The 22948-nt window shown below is 43.5% G+C and overlaps 1 long non-coding RNA gene across 1 annotated transcript in view; it reads right to left on the bottom strand.

Annotated features, from left to right (window-relative positions):
* Nucleotides 1-22270, bottom strand: part of LOC127684217 (uncharacterized) — a 30849-nt gene extending 8579 nt beyond the window's left edge. Inside the window, exon 1 of the long non-coding RNA XR_007977743.1 lies at nucleotides 22119-22270. This is a non-coding gene — a long non-coding RNA (uncharacterized LOC127684217). The remainder of the gene's footprint in view (nucleotides 1-22118) is intronic.
* Nucleotides 22271-22948: the final 678 nt, after the last annotated feature.

The following is a 22948-nucleotide window of genomic DNA, read 5'->3' as shown; positions in this document are numbered from 1 at the left end:
TGGGAGGACATACAATAAAAGCAAGGTTAATCTAACCTGGTCAAACTGTGCTCTGATTGGTCACGGTCTCAGGATTAGTCAGATGGAACCTTGTCACCCTAAGAAAGTCATTACTTCCTGTGGAAGATTCTTGTCAAATGACAGTCAATAGCCTGGTGTTGGGAAACGCTGCTACTTAAGGGTGCACTCAACCATGTCCTGATAGCTCCTCTGAGCACAGCACAAAATGGAGAACTCTCGTTTCCAGCAGGGCTTCCTTTTTTCTCACTTTATCTGGTATTGCGACCTGAGGAAGGTCACATAGTCCTTGGCAGACCTACAAGTTCAACTTCCCTAAGAAGTTTCCCAGCAAGGACCAGGGATTTTTGGAATTCCTCTCCATTCATATAAGGCACTCACAGTACTTTAAGCTCCAACCAATGATTTTACATTTACCCTGAAAATTCCCTCCCAGTCTCCAAAGTTGGAATATAACTCTTGGTTACCCCAAATAAAGAGTATACACATAAGGGGTTTCACTGAAATCATCTAAGAGAACTGTTTCATTGAGTATTATTTAAGTAACACTAAAATCCTCAGAGAAGGCCAACTGTATGCAGTGGCACCTGAATATCCTGTGGGAGGAAACAGAGGACAAAAAGACCACAGCTGGTCCCCTACATGCACACCACAGCCTGGTGTGGTAGAGTCTGTTTCTAATACTTGTGGTGGTTTGTGGCACAGTGCCTGGAACTGACCCTGTGCCACAGCGCTCCATATTCAAATATCCCTGGGAGAGAGCCGGACTCCCAGGAGTGCTGACAAGCCTATGAGCACAGGTAAGACCACCACTTCTGCTCTGAGGGACCATCTAACAAGAACCGAGGAGTAGCCTGGGAAAGGATCCTTCCAGTTTCTGTCTGCACCCAGAGCTGACCCTGTGCCACAGCTCTCCATACCCAAATTCCTCCCAGAGAGAACTGGTCTCCCAGTAGTACTGACACACAGGCTTGCAGGAGGGACAAGCCACAGTCAGAGACAGCAAGACCTCCTAACACCAGAGATAACCAGATGGTGAGAGGCAAAGGCAAGAACATAAGCAACAGAAGCCAAGGCTACTTGGCATCATCAGAAATCAGTTCTCCCACCACAGTGAGCCCTGGATAACCCAACATAACAGAAAAGCAAGACTCTGATTTAAAATCACATCTCATGATTATTATAGAGGATTTTAAGAAGGACATAAATAACTTCCTTAAAGAAATGCAGGAGAACATAGGTTAAACAACTAGAAGCCCTTAAAGAGGAAACACAAAAATCCCTTAAAGAATTACAGGAAAACACAACCAAACAAGTAAAGGAATTGAACAAAACCATCCAGGATGTAAAAATGGAAATAAAAACAATACAGAAATCACAAAGGAAGACAACCGTGGAGTTAGAAAATCTAGGAAAGCTGGGCGGTGGTGGCGCATGCCTTTAATTCTAGCACTTGGGAGGCAGAGGCAGGCAGATTTCTGAGTTCGAGGCCAGCCTGGACTACAGAGTGAGTTCCAGGACAGCCAGGGCTATACAGAGAAACCCTGTCTTGAAAAAACCATACACACACACACACACACACACACACACACACACACACAAAATCTAGGAAAGAATTCAGGAGTCACAGATGCAAGCATCACCAACAGAATATAAAAGATAGTAGAGAGAATCTCAGGTGCAGAGATACCATAGAAAATACTGACACAACAGTCAAAGAAAATGCAAAATGCAAACAACATCCTAAACATCCAGGAAATCCAAGACACAATGAGAAGCCAAACCTAAGGATAATAGGTATAGAAGAGAGAGAAGATTCCCAATTTAAAGGGCCAGTAAATATCTCCAACAAAATTATAGAAGAAAACTTACCTGACCTAAAGAAAGAGATGCCCATAAACATACAAGAGGCCTACAGAACTCCAAATAGATTGGACCAGAATTCAACACCCCACTCTCCTCAATGGACAGATCATGGAAATACAAACTAAACAGAGACTCATTGAAACTAACAGAAGTTATGGACCAAATGCTTTTTTTTTTTAAAGATTTATTTATTATTATATGTAAGTACACTGTAGCTGTCTTCAGACACACCAGAAGAAGGCATCAGATAACTTTATGGATGGTTGTGAGCCACCATGTGGTTGCTGGGATTTGAACTCAGGACCTTCATAAGAGCAGTCAGTGCTCTTAACTGCTGAGCCATCTCACCAGCCCTGACCAATGCTTTTAATAGATATCTATAGAACATTTTATCCTAAAACAAAAGAATATACCTTCTCAGCAACTTATTGTACCTTCTCCAAAACTGACCATATAATCACAAAACAGGCCTCAACAGATACAAGGAGACTGAAATAATCCCATGCATTCTATCAGATCACCATGGACTAAGGCTGGTCTTCAGTAGCAACAGAAAACCCACATACACATGGAAGCTGAACAAAAGCTGAACAGTGCCCTACTCAATTATAACTTGGTCAAGGAAGAAATAAAGAAAGAAATTAAAGACTTTTTAGAATTTAGTGAAAATGAAGGCACAACATACCCAATCTTAAGGGACACAACAAAAGCAGTGCTAAGAGGAAATCTCAGCTCTGAGAGTCTCGAAAAAGAAGCTGCAGAGAGAATACACTAGCAGCTTGACAGCACAGCTGAAAGCTCTAGAACAAAAAGAAGCAAATACACCTAAGAGGAGTAGACAGCAGGAAACCATCAAACTCAGGGTTAAAATCAACCAAGTAGAAACAAAAAGAACTATATAAAGAATCAACAAAACTAGGGGCTGGTTGTTTAGAAAATCAACAAGATAGATGAACCCTTAGCCAGACTAACCAGAGGGCACAGAGACAGCATCCAAATTAACAAAATAAGATGAAAAGGGAGATGTAACAACAACTGTGGGAATTAAAAAGAAAATCAGATCCTACTACAAAAGCCTATACTCAACAAAACTGGGAAATCTGGATGAAATGGACAATTTTCTAGACAGATACAAAATACCTAAGTTAAATCAAGATCAGATAATCATCTAAACAGTCCTCTAAGCCTTAAAGAAATAGAAGCAATTGCAGGGCAGTGGTGGCACACGCCTTTAATTCCAGCACTTGGGAGGCAGAGGCAGAGGCAGGCGGATTTCCGAGTTCAAGGCCAACCTGTCTACAGAGTGAGTTCCAGACAACCAGGGGTACACAGAGAAATCCTGTCTTGAAAACAAACAAACAAAAAAAAACCCAAAACAAACAAACAAAAAGAAAGAAAGAAAAATTATAGATTAACAGCTTTAATAGAGAACATTTCAAAAAGACCTAGTATTGACCATGTTGTAAGGCTGTTAGTGTTCACTCTTGTGCAGATCTATAATGAAGAGAAGCAAGCTGAGCAAGGGAAAATACAAAATGTAAAAAATAAAATAAAAAGTACACCAGGAAGTAGAATAGAGCCAAGTTCTGGGTTCAAAGAAGAGATAAGTGGATTAAAGAAAACTCTAATGTAAATGGAATAAATGGCGTGGTGACCTCAGGACAAGATCCCACCCAGCTAAGCTTCCAGTTTGTGAAATGAAATTAAAAGTTTAGAACTTTGTGTGGCAGTGCATGCCTCTAATCCCAGCACTCAGGAGGCAAAGGCAGGCAGATTTCTGAGTTTGAAGCCAGCCTGGTTTATAGATCCAGTTTTGGGACAGCCAAGCTTAGGCAGTAAAGGGAACCATTGAAGACAGAAAGCTTGTGAAGATGTGATTGAATGAAGGGACCCTGTGCCAGCCATAGCAAGCGGCTTCTGCCGCATGGTTCTGGTTTCAGAGTTAAGGAGAGAAGGAAGGGGTTATGGAATCTCCCTCTGCAACAGAGGAAAGCTACAGAGGCCACGCATGTATCGGGGTGGCCCTGCAGGAACATTTGGAGAGGCCATTGTGAGAAGCTGTGAAGGGGATGCCTGGGTTGCCTTGGAGACCCCAAGATGCTGGAGATGCCAGGGCCATGGGGTACCTGCTGAGGACCTGCTAAGAGGGGATCAGCCCAAGCGAAAGAAGTATATTGCAGTCAACAAAGCTGAAAGGAATCAGAGATCTGAAGAGCATCTGATGGCACACACGTAGAGTTTGGAGTTTGCCCAGCTGGTTTTTGGTCTTGCTTTGGTCCAGTATTTCCCCACTGTGCTCCTTTTTTTCCCTTTTGGAATTGTAATATATATTCTCTGCTGTTATTTTAGACAAAATCTCAGTCATTCGATTTTACCAATAAAGAATCAGGAGCCAGATGCTGGGGTGAAAGCCTGCTAGCTCAGAGAGGCAGAGAAAGCACCCAGCTGGCCTTCCACAGCCAACACTGCCTCAAAAACCCTTAAACCGAAAGCCCCTCCCTTTTCCTTCCTGTGTGCCTCTCTATCCGTCCTCCTGACTTCCTCTTACTCTATCATTTTTTCCTATGTTTGCTCCCTGTCAGCTGGCTCTTGCTCTGCCTCTTGACCTGTGGTTGGGTTTATTTAAGCCTGTTTACAATAAACAGAAACTTCTTGTGTTAAAGATATATGCTACGGTTGAGCCACACAACAACTAGAAACCGGTTTTTCCAGTAAATAACAGTCTTGTGGCTCACAGAGTGATCAAGTATCTGGCAAAATTTTACCATAATAGGCTGAAAGTATGTGATCTGATTTTTCATTTTATTTTATAGGGGATCACAGTTAAGAGACTGCATGAGTCTCAGAAGAGACTTTGTGCTTTTAAACAAGTGGGAGACATTTGAAGTTGTTAAACGAAATGAGACATTCACATTCCATTTGAGGGCTTTTGGAGTTGAACTAAATTTATTTTGCATTATGATGTGGCCTTAAGTCTATGGGGTTCAGGGAGTGGAATGTGATGGTTTGAGTAGAAATGACCCCCATAGACTCATAGGAAGTGGCACTATTAGGAGTTGTGGCTTTTAGGAGGAACTGTGTTACTGGAGGGTGGGGGTGGGGCAGGTCTTGAACTCTCAGAAGTGAGCCACTAGGCCTGAGCTTTTGAGAGTCCTTTCTCCTCCTGTAAACAACCCTTCACCCATATTCTTAAGCCCAATGAAACTCATGGGTTTGCCACTGACTTTGGTTGAATTCTTACTTTGTTCTCTTGTTGGCTCCATACCTGAGCTGAGTAGAAGTTTGCCCATGTCTCCGCAGGATCGGTGTCACACAACAGTTTTGTACCACTGTGTCCCTATGAGGTGACAAGACTAATGAGCTAACTAAATGCTACATGAAGTCTCCTCTTCAGTGCATGAGTCCCTTCTCTGGATAGTCAGCTAGGAAAAGGTCTAAGGCAGTATGTGTTGATTCTACCTATAGTTGCTAAGCCACACCCCTTATCTCTTCTCTACCTGCATCCTGGGTCCAATCTTTCAGAGTTTTAATTTTGTCAGGATTAACCCTTTCATGTGCCATGTTTAGGTGATAAGGTTCAGGTAAGCTGTTGAGGTCAGACACACTCATTATCTTCCTTTCTTTTTTCTCTTTCTTTTCTTTCTTTCTTTCTTTCTTTCTTTCTTTCTTTCTTTCTTTCTTTCTTTCTTTCTTTCTTTCTTTCTTTCTTTCTTTCTTTCTTTCTTTCTTCCTTCCTTCCTTCCTTCCTTCCTTCCTTCCTTCCTTCCTTCCTTCCTTTCCTTTTTTTTTTTTTTGGCTTTTTCGAGACAGGGTTTCTCTTTGTAGTCCTGGCTGTCCTGGAACTTACTCTGTAGACCAGGCTGGCCTCGAACTCAGAAATCAGCCTGCCTTTGGCTTCCAAGTACTGGGATTAAAGGCGTGTGCCGCCGCCGCCGCCGCCGCCGCCGCCGCCGCCGCCGCCGCCGCCGCCGCCGCCGCCACCACCACCACCACCGCTACCACCGCCACCACCACCACCACCACCACCACCACCACCACCGCCACCACCACCGCCCGGCCCACTCATTATCTTTCTAAGATAATGTTCTCATGCCTATGGTAGTGCTTGGAAGAAAAGAAACAGACCACTGGTGTTTGCTAAATTCATGAACATGCAGAGAACACACTGAAGGAAGTAAGCTGAAGGAAACAAGTGTCTTGTCTAATCCTGTCTGTAAGAAGTCATGTCGGTCTGGGCATCATTACTGCTTTCCAGCATAGTCTTTGCTGTCAGAATCCATCTAGGAAAGGCTATGGCAAGCAAGTGAGTTTTCTGGAGATGACGCACCATTTTGCAAGGGTGCAGTAATCAGAGACTTCATTCGAGGATTGCTTCAGGCTGTTGATATGCTTTTCCTGCCACTCTTACAGAGTCTAATGATTCCTTGGCATCAGCTCACCCTATTGGGCAGATCTCCTGAAGAATCAATATGAAGATGTAGCTTTCATGTGATAATGCTGTGTAGATGAATTCATGATTTCATAATTCCTGATGATGATTTTAGAACTCCTAAATTGATACATTTAACCTCAAGTCCCCTATAGAATAAAACTGTAAACAGAGCTCTGTAAGCTTTGTCAACCTTGATGGGTCACAGGCTGATTGCACTAGGAAAAGAAAGCAGGCTTGGAACAAATTTAGAATCAAAGAAAACATTCTTTCTAGGTTATGAATGTGGCCATATCTTCTGGTAACTAAAGCTCATAAACTGGAAATAGGTAATTTATTATAGGTGCAAGGATAGAAAATAAAAGACGGACTAGTTTATCTATACAAGACTTCAAAATAACAAGACACAAGGCAGATGATTTGTCTCTTGACAAAACCATGCTAACTTATGACATAAAAATTATTACTTTAAACTTATAATGAATTTATGGAACTAGTAACAGATAATGAATGTTTAGTCAGGTACTAGCCTTTTGTTTGTTTGTTTGTTTGTTTGTTTTGTTTTGTTTTGAGACAGGGTTTTTCTGTATAGTCCTGGCTGTCCTGGAACTCACTCTGTAGTCCAGGCTGGCCTCAAACTCAGACATCCACCTGCCTCTGCCTCCCAAGTGCTGGGATCACAAGCATGCGCCACCATGCCCAGCGTCAGGTACTAGTCTTAATGGAAAGACATGCAAACAATTATGCTCAAACCCCTTAATCCTTATCGATCTGTGACATAAACTATTGCCTTAAACTTGATATGAACTTAAGGAATGTAAAAATGCTTAAAAAATCCATGTGATCAATTGTTGTGAGAAGGCATTAAAAACTAAGATGAACAATAAAGAGGGGGAACCTTTCTCAGCTTCATCCAGTGGATGCGCTTTCTGTGTTTGACTTTCCTTCCCTCCCTCTTTTCCTCCCTCCTTCCCCCCTTTCTCCTTCCTTCCCACCCTCCCTTTCTTTTCCTTTTTTCTCTGACTCTCAAAGAGTTAACAACCTCCAAGCTTCTCAGCTGGCCAGCAAGAGGTCCTGAAGTCAAAGAGTAAACAAAGAACCTTTGTAACTAAATTTCTTTCCCCCTGTTGCTATCATCAGGAATTAATTGCCAGAATCCATCAGCTTTTGGCCACTGAACAGCAAGAGAGAGTTGAAGGCCAGAGGTCATGACCTTCTGGTCTGCCTATCTGTGACCCATTTCTGTACCTGACTACCTGACTGCTCTGCCGAACTCCAGCACTTTGCCATGAGTAATTACAAATTGAAGCCAGGCAGTGGTGGCACTCGCCTTTAATCCCAGCACTTGGGAGGCAGAGGCAGGTGGATTTCTGAGTTTGAGGCCAGCCTGGTATACAGAATGAGTTCCAGGACAGCCAGGGCTACATAGAGAAACCCTGTCTCAAAAAAAAAAAAAAAAAAAAAAATTGAAAACATCAGTTTCCTTGTAACTATATTCTATTGTTCTGTTCTTTCCAACGTGGAATAGATCTTCCTACTAACACACTGGATTCCTCTACTTGATTGCCATAGCCAGTTCATCAGGTCTACACATGATCCTGGTCTCTCTCTCCCTCCTTGACATCATATAGAAACTATCAGTATTTGGAGGAGTTTTAAAAGAGACTGGCTAAAATATTCAGGAAGGTGTCTGTCCCTTTTTTTTTTTTTTTTTTTTTTTTTTTTTTTTTGTGGCACTGCCAATTACTGGTTGTTAAGTTTGGGAAGTTAAACTTCTCTGTGTTTGAGTCTCCTGATCTATAATGTGGGCATAATATCAAACCTATCAAACCTATCAAACCTTGCTTGCTGAGAGGACTAATTATATTAGGTAGCCAATCTGAAGCTCTTAGCAGACATGCTCTCTCTCTCTCTCTCTCTCTCTCTCTCTCTCATAATTTTAGCTAATTATTATCAACATATGTGTCATGTGTGTGAGTGTGTGTGTGTGTGTGTGTGACTTTATGGAACCTGATGTTGAATCATCAGACTTGTGATTACTGAATCGTCTCCCTAGCCTCAGGGACTGTCTCTGAATGTGCACCTAGCAAATGTTAAAAATTGTTGTTTTCCCACTGTGATATTATAAAATACATTTTTTGAGCCAGGCATGATATCATACACCTTTAATCCCAGCACTTGGAAGTTAGAGGCAGGTGAATCTCTATGAGTTAGCCTGATCTGCACAGTGAGTTCTAGGACAGCTAGAACTATATATAGAGATGCTGTCTCAGAAAGCCAAAATTAATTAATTAATTAAAATAAATATTTCTACTTCATCTCCATTTTCTGACATACAACTCCTAAAATCCTTTGACTCTACAAACTCATTTTTTTTTTTTGCCTGTGCTAATGAGCTTCAAAATATGGTCAAGGGTTGTGGACGGATGGTGCTCAGTGTTATAGCAGTTGCTAGGGGGTTGAGGCCTGGGTTTGGTCTCAAACACCATGAATACCTACACACACACACATACACACATACACACACACACTAACACATATACATGGGGAGGTGGGGAGGAGAAAGAGACAGACAGAAAGACAGAAACATAGGAATGAGGGTAGGAGGACTGGTTACTAGAAAGAGTTGAGACTTATACACACACACACACACACACACACACAGGTGGGGGGATAGAGAGGAGAGAGAGGAGAGAGAGAAAGAGAGAGATATCAAAGTGGGGAGGGACTGGTTTCTGAAAAGACCAAAACATAAAGGGTTGATGTACGCATATACATACACACACATACACACACACACACACACACACACACACACACACACACCCCACACAAAGTCCCTAGGGATTCCTAAGGTCAATTCCAATGGCCAGTGATTGAAATCAATTATAGCAACCTAGTAAAGCTTAAATCCAATTCCCAAAAAGGGTTCAAAAAGCTTCAGAAACCTGAACAAATGGAGGCCCCATAGAAGGCATAGAAACAGCGAGTCCTCTCCCCCAGGCTTCATTCCAGGCGTCTGCCTCTTCATCCCTATCCTTCATAATGTTCCTTACAGTAAACTAGGAAATAGGGTTCCCTGGGGTCTGTGAGCCACTTAAGTAAAATACCCACACTGTGTGAGGGGAAGTGGGGGCTGAGATTAATAGTCACCTCTTCAGATGTGCCCATAAAACGCCTGGAAGCTTGCAAGTGGTATCTCATATGGGTTCTAAGCCTGAAGACAGAAGAACTGGACTGGGTTAGAGGGCATCCTGCTAGTGTCCATGGCTACAGAACGGCTTGCATTCTTTTGGGAGGCAGAAGTCTGTGTGCATCATGATATAAGAGCAGAGAACGAACAGGAAATGACATCTTTGCTTCCATGGGGGAGACAAGGCTCTCCCTTAGTGATGACCACCCCACAGAGCTGTTGAGAGCCATGGCAGTGGGAATCATTCAAAGCAGAGGGGAAACTGGAATGGGGAGCAGCTTTAAGGCCCCATCACCAGTAAGTAGCGGGTCTGAGGGGTGGAGAGTGGAATAACTGAGTCGCAGCTGCACTGTCTCCTGGGCCCCTTCCAGGTAACATATCACGTCTGAGTTGAGAAATTCCCTTCCAGAGGAAGCAATAACCTGGCTGCAGTCACCTGAGTCACCAGGTTCAGGAGAACAGAACAGCATTTACTCAACAGACTGAAGAGAAAGGGGATTTCCTTCATGTCTGACTCTTGAATCAGCTACTGTTTGCTCAAGATGACGTATGAGACATGCACACATTGTGTAGGCAAAAAGAAAACAAAAACCAAACAATAAAATGCTCAAACAGGGACAAGTGGACGAAGGGAAATCTATTGATTTATGTAATTACAACATCCGGGTGCGCTCAGCTATTCGCACCCTTTTTTTTTGGCTCAGTGCTAATCTGTGTCAGGTTCCATGTGCAATGTGATAGGCTATTCTGTGTTGCTGGACCAGAGTTCAGCAAGACAGACGTTGCCACCCTGCTGACGCCAACAAAGTCTGAGATTGCCATTTATAAGACCAGCTTGTTTATGAACTAACAATGGGCTATGTAAAGTGATGTTCTCTTTGCCTACGTGTGGCTTATGTGATCCTCTTCAGAGGTTCTGAGTAAAATTAACTGCATAGGAGCCACATGGATTAACAATGGGGGGGGGAGTTACCAAACCAAAATTGTGGTTGTTGTACAGTAAGTAGATGCTCAGCAAGTTTACTACAATTTTAAATCTTGTTTGAGGCACTATTAACATGCTGGTTTTGCTAGGTAGTGGTGGCACATGCCTTTAATCCCAGCACTTGGGAGGCAGAGGCAGGCAGATTTCTGAGTTTGAGGCTAGCCTGGTCTACAGGGTGAGTTCCAGGACAGTCAGGGCACACAGAGAAACCCTGTCTCAAACAAAGCAAAAACTAAAACAAATAAACAGACAAGCAAAACAACAACAACAACAACAACAACAACAAAACAAAAAACAAAAAACCCCCCCAGAAAACATGCTGGTTTCTTTTTTCTTTTTCGAGACAGGGTTTCTCTGTATAGCCCTGGCTATCCTGGAACTCATTCTGTAGACCAGGCTGACCTCGAACTCAGAAATCTGCCTTCTCTGCCTCCCAGAGTGCTGGGATTACAGGCATGTTCCACCACCACCCGCTGGTTTCTTTTTTAATACACAGTGGGCATTTCTAGAAAACATATTCCTATTTCATCATTCATTAAAAGGGGGACTAGTAATTGTCTCACACTTCAGGATGAAGAGTCTTAGCAGTTCTATGTCATTTGGCCTATAATTCTGGCTGAGCTTCAATGATCATTATTACATATTTTTGTCCTATTTCTCTGTTACATTGATTCTAGTAGTAATAAATGATCTTTCCAATGGTTCTGTTTCCACCGAGATCCGACACAGTCAGAAGCATTTGAGGGTCCGCTGGTTTGAAAACAGGAATTATTCTTGGCAAATATGAAGTCATTGTAACTCATGCTCTTTAGAATCATGTTCTGAACAACATTAGGCTGACTGGAAGGATGGTATAAGCCCTCAGTGGATCACTGTGGAGAAATCTTAATCCAGCAACAGGGCTACTCTGCCTGGAATATAGACATGCCCTTAGTACTCACCTTCAATCCCAAACAATGTAGGCAAGGTTAGTTGACAGAAGGAAGTAGCCATGTTTGAAGGTGACATCTAATTGAGGGGCAGACAATGTGATGAATCAGACAAAGATTTGACAAAATGAGTGGGAGATGGAATGTGTACAACATTTACAAGGACAGACAGGAAAGGGAGGTCATTTATCAGCAGTGCAGGAAGAGTGGGGAGTTGGAAGTCAGCTCAGTTTGTGTAGTCAGTTCCGTTCAGTCAGTTGAGTCTGTGAGTGGGGAGCCGGGGCAGAGAGTGCAGTGCAGTGGAACTGAGTGCATTCGTGAGTTCCTGTGGTGCAGTGTAGGTCAGCCAGGCAGGTGAAGTCAGAATAGGAAGGAGCAGAAGAGCAGAACAAATTGTCAGAGTTAGTTTGTTTTATTTTATTTTACTTGTTAAATTTTTATTATTTTATTATTTTAGGTTTATGGGTATTTTCCCTATATGTATAAAGGAAACACATTTCATTTCCTATATGTATAAAGAAAAAACATTTTCAGGTGTTTGATTAGATAGGCCTATACCATTTTTCTTTTGAATACAGCCAACTCACAAATCTCCAGAACTGTAGATTTTCCACCTTGTAGTTGTAACTAATAGGTAGCTTAATAAATTTAGATGTTGACAAGTATCCATTTAAATACAAGGCATGTATCCTGAATTTTGATTCTGGGGATAGATGTGTGTGTGTGTGTGTGTGTGTGTGTGTGAGAGAGAGAGAGAGAGAGAGAGAGAGAGAGAGAGAGAGAGAGAGAGAGGAGGGAGGAAGGAAGGAAGGAAAGATGAAAATAAGGAAGAAAAATTGTATCTGTGTTCACAAGAGAGATGAGATATGTCCGTGGTTGACACAAGGAATGGAGTTGGCCTGGAAGGAAAGGCTGAAAAGAATGGAGGGAAATAGCTAGGGGACCCTGAGTCTGCAGCAAGATTTGGTGTCCCCGGAAGATTAGAGTGGGGGCGGGAGGAGGGGCTCCTGTAGGCTGGATGAAGTGGGGCTAAAAGTAAATCTGGAGAGACTGGAACAGAGGAAAAGAAGGACAGTGAAAACTGCCTACCGGTGTCTTAGTTCCGTGTGGCCACTGAAGGTCCCTGATAGAAAGTGGAGGCTGACACAAAGCAATGGAGATGGGCCAGGAGGGAAGGCTGAGGAGGCAGATGCAAAGAGCTAAGAGGACCCGGGGTCTGCCCAGGAGAACACAGTCTTCCTTCTGCCCCCCTTCTTTCCTATTATTTTCTTTCCTTTTTCTTTTTTTAAAGACAGGGTTTCTCTCCTTAGCCCTGGCTGCCCTGGAACCCACTCTGTAGACCAGGTTGGCCTCATGTTCACAGTTGATCAACCTGCCTCTTCCTCCCAATTGCTGGGACTAAAGGAATGTGCCAACATGACAGGCGTTCTCTCTACATTCTTAAAGCCAGTTTTCTGATCTCCATGAAGAAGGACTTCAGCTTGATAGAAGCTCAGTGACACGCTTCTCTTTCAGTGGTACCTGGCCTCTCTGCCTGGAAGAGGAGTGGCTGGTTTGACTGATGTGTTTAGGACAAGAGAGCAAAGGTGTGGTCAGTGACTGTGTCACTGTGATAACTGGATGCCATCTTCACTCGAATCTATTCAGCACAGTCAGGTATGGACTCTAGGAAGGACCTCAGCATGCCTAGCCCATTTGTGAGAGGAGGATAATAAATCTACTTCAGAGGTAAAAGACAATGCCATTTGATCATATTTTTCAATCTGTTTTTTTTCTCTATCAGTAAGTAATAAAGCTGACATCCCTCTGAGTGGGTAGTAAGTAGGATGTAAATTGAATAAGTGAAAAAATAAATCAAATTTAAAAAATCTGGATTTGCTACATTCCCCCCTCCACACTCAATTTTGACATAAAAGGAGAATCATTCTTTCTGGAGTTCCCATATTTTCCAGACCTGTTTTGTGTAGTTTGTTCTAACAGACTGCTGCAGGTGATCTATAACTAGTCACTCATATACCTCCTTTTGCTGGAGGAGGAGGTTGAAATCCAGTTTAAAATAATCATTTTTGATCTGGCAAGCTAGTTCATTGGCTAAGGGTACTTGTCCCCAGGCCTGAAAATCTGAATTGAATCGTTGGATCACACACGGTGCAGAGAGAGAAGCAGCTGCAGCAGGTTGTTGTCCTCTGACCACCACACACACACACACACACACACACACACACACACACACACTGTGGTATGTTTGCGACCCTCCTAGCAAATAATTAGTTAATAAAATAATGAGTTTTCACAAATAATGATAATGAATGTTCAATAATAAAAGTATGAGGAGTGAAACAAAACATTAGGGAAAATTCAATGGAGGGGAAATCGTTGGGGAGGTTTCAGAAAAAAAAAAACATAGGAGAGATAGTCTTTAATATGGCTGCTATTTGGACCAGTTGAACTAGGATAAGGGTCAGGAGTCTTCTAAGCAAGAAGCTGAGTCATAAAAGTAGGACAGTGTCTTAGTCAGGGTTTCTACAAAACATCATGACTAAGAAGCAAGTTGGGGAGGAAAGGGTTTATTGAGCTTACACTTCCACGTTGCAGTTCATCATCAAAGGAAGTCAGGACTGGAACTCAAGCAGGTCAGGAAGCAGGAGCTGATGCAGAGGCCATGGAGAGATGTTACTTATTGGCTTGCTTCCCCTGGATTGCTCAGCTTGCTTTCTTATAGAACCCAAGAGCACCAGCCCAGGGATGGCAGCACCCACAAGGGGCCCTCTAACTCTTGATCACTAATTGAGAAAATGCCCCACAGCTGGATCTCATGGAGGCACTTCCTCCAGGGTGGCTCCTTTCTCTGTGATAACTCCAGCCGGTGTCAAGTTGGCACATGAAACCAGACAGTACAAATAGCATGAGGAGGCATACGCATGTGAGAGAAGGGAGGAGAGCCAGAGGTATCCCGAGAGACAGTAAAGGCAGGTGATCCACTGTCTGTGAATAACCAGAGTTCCAGACTATAGTACAGGAGAGATGGAGATAGGAGAAGAGAGAAGAGAGAGGGAGGGAGGGAGGGAGAGACAGAGGAAGAGAAAGAGAGAACATCACTATATGAAATTGGCTCACATGATTGATTATGGGGCCTGAAAAGCCCCACAAACAGAAGCACCTCTCAAAACATAGTTCGAGTCTGAAGACTGAGAACCGTGGGGCCTGACTAAGAAAATCCCTGCTCAAGCAGGCAGGCAGGCAGGAAGTAGAGGAGCCATTCCCTCCTACCAGCATGTTTGTCCTCTTCGGTCCCTCACTGACGAGATGATACCGAGCCACACTGACCATGCTGGTCTACCTGTTAGAACCCACAGAGTCAGTCAACTGGTATTCCAGACATGACCAGAAACAATGTTTCATCTGGGCCTGCAGAGCCTCCAGACTGACAGCTACCGCTCACCAGTGACTCAGATGACTCAATTAACTCAGAGGTGAATAACAGCTAGAAATGCCATCGGGACATTTAGGTAAGTGATGCTCGCCACTTTAGTTCACTCTGTCTTTCCTGTGGGGGTGGGGATAAAAGTACCTAGGCAATTTCATGATTTACTCCCCCAGGGACGTAGAGGACTTTACTTAACCTTTCTCAACCGATTAGAATGATGTGTCATAGCCTTCTAAAAGTTAGATAGCACTCCTGTGCATTTTGCACAGCTCTAGATTAACGTGCTAAGGAATTTAGCTGTTGCCACCATCATCCTTCTAGACATGGGGTCAAATACCAATACCAGCATTGTCACTTAAAGGGCATCTTAACCCTTGGCTTTCTCATCTGTAAAAAGACGATAATAATTAACCATTGATGATGCCGAATTTTATGATATGTGTATAAAACCCTTTAAACATCCAGTATTAGTATCGTCCACAGTAGAAGAATTTTTATAACCCCCCCCTTTTTTGAGACATGGTCTCATATAGCCCAGGGTAGCCCCAAACTCATTATGTAGCCAAGGGTGACCTTGAACTCCTGGTTGCCTTGTCTTTACCTCCCAAGTGCTGGGGATACAGATGGATGATACCGTTGGAAGGTTGCTATGATACAGCAGATTGAACCCAGCGACACTCGACTATCTGAACTCTATCCCCAGTCCGGTTGTGAACACTTCATAAGCTGTTAAATGTAAGACACTCACGACAGTAGTTAGTGTGCTTTCAATGCTTCACAGATGTTACCTGTTGTTAGAATTATACTGCTCAGGTTACTACTGCAGTAGCATCAGGAAGACACTTGCCCTTTACCGCCTCGTTAAGGGATCTTCACCATGTCCTGTCCCATTTTATTTTATTTTATTATTATTATTTTTAATTTTTTTTTTGAGACAGGGTTTCTCTGTATAGCCCTGGCTGTTCTGAAACTTACTCTATAGACCAGGCTGGCCTCGAACTCAGAGATCCACCTGCCTCTGCCTCCCAGAGTGCTGGGATTACAGGAGTGTGCCACCACTGCCCGGCTGTCCTGTCCCATTTTAAAATTACACAGAGAGGAGATACATATGCAGATAGTTTAAACCATAAACGGAGGACCTCTAACCTGCTATGAGCCTCAGAAACACAAGGGCATCTGTACTCCCAGTGTGTTTAGGGTAATGCAGAGATACCACTTGGGATCCTTGAGGGAATTATGGGGGAAGAAAGGAGCACCGAGGCAGAGACATCTGAGAGAATCCAGTGTGGATCTGACCAGACTGTGCCTGTGAAGGGGGGAGGGTAGTCAGCTACAGCAGTCAGGAGGCCCAAAGGAACAAAGGGATCAGGCCAGCAAAACGGTTGGATGTTGGCATAATCGTTTTGTGCACTGCGCAAAGGTTGTCCTTGTATTATTCAAATGTTGATTTCTGTACTGGCGGAGAGTTTGGTATTGTTATTTTTATGGATTAGTATTTTGTAAACAGTTCTCTCCACCATTTTCCGATTGGTTTAATAAAGAGCTGATGGCCAATAACTGAGGCAGGAAGGAAAGGTGGGATTTCTGGGCAGAGAAAGGAACTCTGTGGAATAATTGAGAGGCAGGGATTTGCCGGCCAAACAGAGGAAGTCAGAGGCATGGGGACTGAATGAGAAGTAACAGGCCTCGCAGCAAATGTGGAGTTGAATAAATGGGTTAAGTTATATGGGAGATAGCAAAGCAAGGTCTATGCTTTCATATAAATACGTCTCCGTGTTATTATTTGGGAGCTGGCGGGTTGAGACAGAATGAGATGGTTAGATTATATACAGAAGAGCAGCCCAGCTTCCTCTGCTGGAGAGTTTAGGGTGGGGGCTCGGCGTGCCAGCCAGGAGGATCTTCTAACAGGGAGGAACTGAGGGATGCTGGGAGAACCTGGTGCCAGGTCGCGATGCTATGTTAAGTAGGCACTTCAGCCATTTGTCTCAGGTTGAAACCTAACAGTAGGTGAGAGGTAGAAGAGAAGAGGAAGAAGAGAAGCCAGAAAGGACACCTCTGGAGAGAGCAACACTACAGGAGGCTCAGCTGAGCCTAGAACTGGCGCCAAGGAGGAAGAGAGGCACAGGAGAATGGAATGCCCGGCTGTGCTCAATGGTGCATAAAAGCTCGAGAAAAACTGCGAGCTGTAGGGTAATTGGTAACCTTTTGAAGGAATTAGCTTTAGAAAGGAAACCAAGGATGGATCCAACTTTCAAGAAACCGAGGAAATGAATGAGTGGTAGGAAAATGGCAGCCATGAGGGCACCGTCCTTGTTAATGATTTCTAAAGTAAATGAGAAAAACAGAGCGGTAACTAGCAGAAATATCAAAAGAACTATCCTCACAAGAGGAAGACTAGTCTTAAGAATTCAAACAGAAAGAGCAAATGAAAACACCGCCAAGAAGGTTCTGGGTGGACTAACAAGGCAGAGAAAAGAATGGAAGAACTTTTCTCAGGCCTCAGGCTGAGCCTCACAATGGCCTAGAATCTCGGGTTCCTTGGAAGGAAGAACGGGGCAGATAGTGATGTGGGCGCTGAAGGACAGGACACGTATTAAAAACGTGGAGCATTCATTGTCTATTGATGAGCGCGTAGCTGAGACAAGACATGTCTCACACTAACAACCCAGCATCCCCGCTTTCCCAAGCAATGGAAACTGTTCTGGAGTATAAGTGATAGCAGCGCCTTTTCCGTTACATTGAACTGCTCTCTGTTTCACCGCCAGGGCGTCATGGCGTCAGGGTGATTCTGTTTCCTCTTCCTGGGTCCCTTACCCATGCAACCTAAAAGTCCTGCCTCTGCCTCCCTGCCTAGCCATTGGCTGTATAGTAATTCTTTATTACCAATCAAAGCCAGCTGGGGGTGGGGGGGGACCCTCAGCCTCTGGAAGCGAGGCTTTTGGGGGCCGAATTAAGACAAAACATTGGAACCAATGCCTAACAGCTCCTGCCTCCTGGTCCCTGCCTGGTCCCTGCCCTGTTTCAGTTCTGTCCTGTCTTTCTGTGATGGTGCACTATGATGTGGAAGCATAAGTTGAATAAACCCTTCCCTCGCCAGTTTCTTTGGTCTTGGTATTTTATCACAACAATAGTAATCCTAAGGCAATGTTTGTTATACGTTTCAAATTTATTATGGCAACAAAGACAGTAGAATTTTCATATCGCTCTCATTGTCTAACAACAACAACAAACAACAACAGGATTCCAGCAAATAATTTTAAAAATGTTTTAAAGTTAAATTGAGGAATATACATTTAATAATCAAAGAATCAAAAAGTTTTTTGGAAAAGATTATTGTATCAGAACACCTTAGTCTAAACTGACACAGATTAGGTTTTTTTTAAAAAAAATGCTGTGAACTTAGCTTTATTAATCAAATGTATGATATTAAGTATGGAAAAATCCATAGAATAAAAATGATTTCATAAAAGGCAAATAATATAAAAGCGATACATTTTTTGTGGAAATGATTTTTTTTGTGGAAAAATAATCTTTTTTTGTTTTGTTTTGTTTTTTGGATTTGGTTTTTTTGAGACAGGGTTTCTCTGTATATCCCTGGCTGTCCTGGAACTCACTCTGTAGACCAGGCTGCTCTACTCCTTTTGATTTGGGGTCTGGTGGAGCATGGGATCACTAAGTAGCTCTAGTTAGGCTTGAACTGACAGATCTTCATCCCTCAGTCTCTTTCCTGAGTCGTGGGAACACAGGTATGTCTGACTTTACCTTTTATAAATATGCCTATTGTAGGAAACAACTGTTAACCTGCTCAGAGCTCTTCGTCTGCTTTGATTGTGAGGGTGTTCTTATTGTTACAAACTGCTCCACTGATTTTCAGAGTCTACACTGCCCAAAGTCAATTGTAGGAGGTTCCTGATACCAGTGTCATTGAAAGGAGGGGACAGCCCCAAAGGCTCCACTTTATCTCAACTTGTGAGCCTTAGGCCTCGGCTGAAATTCCCATTAGTCATCCCTCTGGGGCTTTCTGGGAAGTAGGATTTTAACTGGATAAAAGGTATAATTATCTTCTTGAGCCGAGCCTGGATAGTAGCCTACTGACACAATAATATTATGCTCCTTGATTAAATGGATTGAATATTTTCTTCAGCGTATAGAGGAAATGTGAGAGAATAGGACAATGGATTGAGGAATGTGAGCCATGACTCGTGGCCTGATGAGATTTTATTGGGGGTGTGTGTGTGTCCTTCTGAGAATTGAAGGAGAAGTTTCAAGGCAAATTTTCTTTCCCAGGAAGAATCAAGAAAAGCAAATGGGAATATTATCAAACTACATTTGATTCCCCACCCCACCCCCCAGTTTAGAATTTTCAGTCCTATAGTATCTGGTCTCCTTGGTACCAATGGAGAGAAGTAGTTGCTCTCCATAAAAAATTAGCTGTTACGTTGTTTCCTTATTGAAGCACATATAGTAAACAGTTCTACAGCTGTATTTCAATAGGACCTTTCAAACTTCTGACAGAAAAAGTCATTGACATATGAACGAAGGAGTACAAAGAAAGTAGCTTGTGTTAAAAAGATGACGTAGGCTCAGTGGTTAAGAGCATGTTTTGCTCTGCGGAGTTTGATTCCCAGCACCAGCATTGTGGTTCACAACTACCACAGCTCCAGTTCCAGAAGATCCAGTGTCCTCTGCTGAGTTCCGAAGGCAGCAAGCACTCATAGGATGCACATAAATTCTTGCAGGCAAAATGCTCACACATGAAATGAATATATCTTTTTTTAAAAAACTGGAAGAAAGAAGGAAAGAAGGAAGGAAGGAAGGAAGGAAGGAAGGAAGGAAGGAAAGGAAGTTTTGCCCTGTGGCTGGGTGTATAGCTTAGGAATACAACTCTTACTTAGCATGTGTGAGAACCTGGGTTCAGTTCCCAGATTCACCACCACAAGCCCATGCTAAGCTGTGAGAATTCTGTTGTTGTTGTTGGTCCCCCCCCCCCCCCCACACCCAGACAGGGTTTCTCTGTGTAGCCCTGGCTGTCCTGGAACTCACTGTGTAGACCAGGCTGGCCTTGAACTCAGAAATCCACCTGCTTCTGCCTCCCAAGTGCTGGGATCAAAGGCAGGCGCCACCTCTGCCTGGATAGCTGTGAGAATTCTTTCTCTGTAAGTGGTTTCAGTCTTGGAGAGAAACGTGTTTAAGCAAAGTAGATGTTACTGAGTTTAAAGCACTCCAGGTTTGGAAGTGTTTCTACTTGTGTATGAAGCTGTTGTCTGGCAAGTGTGGTGGTTTCAATTTGCTTGGCCCAGGGAGTGGCACTATTAGGAGGTGTGGCTTTGTTAGAGTGGGTGTGTGGCTGTGTTGGAGGAAGTGCATCACTCACGATGGGAGTGAGCTTTGAGAGAGCGTCCTCCTAGCTGCCTGAGGATGCCAGTCTCTGACTGCCTTAGGATCAAGATGTAGAATTCTTGTTCCTCTATCCCTGTGTCTGCCTGGACACTGCCATACTTCTTGCTATGATGATAATGTACTGAACCTCTGAACCTGTAAGTGAGTCCCAATTAAATGTTGTCCTTTATAAGAGCTGCCTTGGTCATGATGTTTCTTCTCAGCCATGGAAACTGTAACTAAGAAAATGGGTGATAGGCTGATGTCCTCAAGAAAACACTAAGTGATGAATTTTCTTGTGTTTTCAATACCAAAGAAGTTCAATTGGGTGATATCTAAGAACAGTTCCAGCTCTTGTACCATTGCTTTAGTTAAGTTTCTATTGCTATGATAAGATATTATAAACACAGCAACTTATAAAAGGGTTTATTTAGGGATTACAGTTTCAGAGGGTGTAGCAGTTTGAATATGATTGGCCCAGAGAGTGGCACTATTAGGAGGTATGGCCTTGTTGGAGGAAGTGTGTCACTGTGGGTGTGGGCTTTAAGACCCTCATCCTAGCTGCCTGGAAGCCAGTCTTCTCCTGTTTGCCTTCAGAAAAAGATGTAGAACCCCCAGCTTCCCTGCATCATGTCTGCCTGGATGTTGCCATGTTCTACCTTGATGACACTGGACTGAACCTCTGAACTTGTAAGCCAGCCCCAACTAAATGTTGTTCTTATAAGAGTTGCCTTGGTCATGGTGTCTGTTCACAGCAGTAACTAAGTAAGACAGCAGTAACTAACTAAGACAGAGGGTGAGTCCATGACCATCATGTAGGGAACACAGCAGTAAGCGGACAAGACAGGGTGCTGGAACAGTAGTTGACAGCTCTTATCTTGAAATACCGTCTTCAGACAGAGAAGGAGACAGATTGACATGAGTCTTCTGAAACCTTAAAGCCCCTGTGACATACCTCATCTAATAAGGCCCTATCTCCTAATCCTTCCCAAACAGTTCCACCGACCGGGTCCAAGATTCAAACGTAAATTTTTAAATCACTCCAGTTTTTTAGCCATTCACAGAAGAGGAGTGACAGGGAAAAGTTGTTTCAAAGTGTAAGAATGGGAACAAAAATGGGTGTGGCCATAGAAATGTAACCTCAGCTATTTGGGAATCAACTGTAGGAGGATGGCATATCAAGGCTAGCCTGGGCTACAGGGTGATTTCAAGGCCAGTCTGGGCAAATTATTGAGACCCTAGGTCAAAATGAAAAAGTATTTAGCATGCAGTCGGCTCTGGCTGTAATCCTGTCCTGAGGGAAAAAAATAAAAGAACAAAACTGCAGACATGTTGGGCAGTTATATTAAGCTAACACTTAATAGCACCTACTGATCTTGCAGAAGTGCCCGGATGGATTCCCAGCATTCACATGGAGGTGCATAATCAGCCATAGCTCCACTTTCAGAGATCTTATGCCTCAGGCACCAGAATGAAATTTCCCTACCATAAAGGACTGAAGGCAGATCTGACTTAGGAAATCAATTAACTAAAACAAAACAAAGCAAAACAACAAGACTACTCCCAGAGAAACCTTTCAGGAGTAATCAATATCTTGTCTAAAAGTGAGGGAGAGGGTGAGGGTGAATTGGTAGGGCGCTGTAAGAGGATTGCAGGTAGAGAAACTCTACTGATGGTCTTGTAGAAACCCGAGTATAGTCCCAGCTGGTGGCAATAGACTTACAGTTGGCTATAAACTGTGTCTGGGGGGCCACATCTGGTGGATGGGCTGCCTGTGATAATATCAAGTATTGTTCTAAACAAGCCTTGTGTCTTAGGGTTTCTATTCTTGCACAAACATCATGACCAAGAAGCAAGTTGGGGAGGAAAGGGTTTCTTCAGCTTACACTTACTTGCACATTGCTGTTCATCACCAAAGAAAGTCAGGACTGGAACTCAAGCAGGTCAGGAAGCAGGAGCTGATGCAGAGGCCATGGAGGGATGTTTCTTACTGGCTTGCTTCCCCTGGCTTGCTCAGCCTGCTCTCTTATAGAACCCAAGAACACCAGCCCAGGGATGGCACCACCCACAATGGGCCCTCCCCCTTGATCATCAGCCAAGAAAATGCCCCACAGCTGCATCTCATGGAGGCACTTCCCCAACTGAAGCTCCTTTCTCTGTGATAACTCCAGCCTGTGTCAAGCTGACACACAAAACCAGCCAGTACACCTTGTTATTTGCAAATGAGAACACCAAGAACCCAAATCAAGGATACTCTGTTAGTAGAAGGGAAGGGAGGCGATTGCTGATGATGGCAGTCCGGCTCCAGCGGCCACACCATTCAGTGCAAAACTCTGCCTGCTCATCAGTGTCACTGGTAAATGCTTTGATACCTCATTATTGTCCTTACTGTTTCCTTCTGATGTATTAAAAAATGTGCCCCATCATTGGAAAGAGTGAAACTGATGGAATGGTGTAAAAGCAACAAACATGGAAACTGCCTTTTCTTTGACAACAAACACCTATGAGAACATGGACTTGGAGGCTAGCGAATGTGGTACATGGATGATAGGTGGCAAGCTGCCACATAGCTCTGGACTCCTGAAACGGGTAGTATGGAATAGTATGGGGGCACCTTGGAGCAGGGCGTAGAGTCAGTCCTGGACCACTAAACTAGTTACAGCAGGAGGCGGGGGTGCGGTGGAGGGGGATGGAGGGAGAGGACTCGGAATCCCTCATATAT

This window comes from Apodemus sylvaticus, chromosome 5, assembly GCF_947179515.1.
Source record: "Apodemus sylvaticus chromosome 5, mApoSyl1.1, whole genome shotgun sequence".
Lineage (NCBI taxonomy): Eukaryota > Metazoa > Chordata > Mammalia > Rodentia > Muridae > Apodemus > Apodemus sylvaticus.
This window is presented reverse-complemented; position numbering and strand designations above follow the sequence as displayed.